The sequence below is a fragment of the Chrysochloris asiatica genome, unplaced genomic scaffold (assembly GCF_000296735.1).
Source record: "Chrysochloris asiatica unplaced genomic scaffold, ChrAsi1.0 scaffold00096, whole genome shotgun sequence".
NCBI classification, from domain to species: domain Eukaryota; kingdom Metazoa; phylum Chordata; class Mammalia; order Afrosoricida; family Chrysochloridae; genus Chrysochloris; species Chrysochloris asiatica.
This window is the reverse complement of record NW_006408614.1, coordinates 7,315,726-7,316,595: the sequence shown is the minus strand read 5'-3', so window position 1 is coordinate 7,316,595 and position 870 is coordinate 7,315,726.

Sequence of the window (870 nt, the reverse complement as noted above, 5' to 3'; positions counted from 1 at the left end):
CACCATTCATATAACTTGTTTCATTTACTTATACTATTTTATAACCTGATTTTCACATTGACAAATTTATTCCTATAGTATAATTTTACATAATTATTACATAAACCAATTTATTCCGATAGTGTAATTTTTAGTGGCTGCATATCATTTCATAATTGTGGTATTGTAGGATAAACTCTGGACTGCAACCCACAGGGTTGGCAGTTCAAATCCAGCAGCCACTCCTTGGAAACCCTATATAGGATCACTATGAGTTACAACTGACTCAAAAGCACTTGACAACAACATCATTTGTTTGACTGATCCTTTAATTCTTCGATGGCTAAGCAGTTTATGATCTTTCTCAACTGTTACTATGGTAATAGTTGTGTTCCTTTATAAATTTTCACTGGTCTTATATCTTGTTGTTGTTATTGTTAAGTGCTGGCAAGTCAGTTCCAATTCACAGAAACCCTCTAGAGTGTTACCGAAGAGTGGCTGGTGGGTTTGAACTGTGGACCTTGTGGTTTGCAGTCTAGTGGTGATCCTACAGCACCACACTAGGAGTCCAGCTTTACATCTTGGGTGCACATAACCTGATTGTGCGCTTGCTCCAGGCCTGGTAACTCTGTTTTCATTCATCCTTGTGTTGTTGTTGTTAAGTGCCATCGAGTTGGGTCCGACTCATAGCGACCCTGTACTTTCATTTATCTTTAAAATGTGTTGTCATTCACCCCCATCCTTTATTTTGGATCCTTATTCCAAGTCCAAGTGGATCCTTATTCCACTTTCAAGCAAGTGAGGCGACACAAGAGGCACTCACTCATCTCTGCCAAGAAATTTGGAAGACAACTATCTGGCCGACTGATTGGAAGAGATCCATATTTGTGC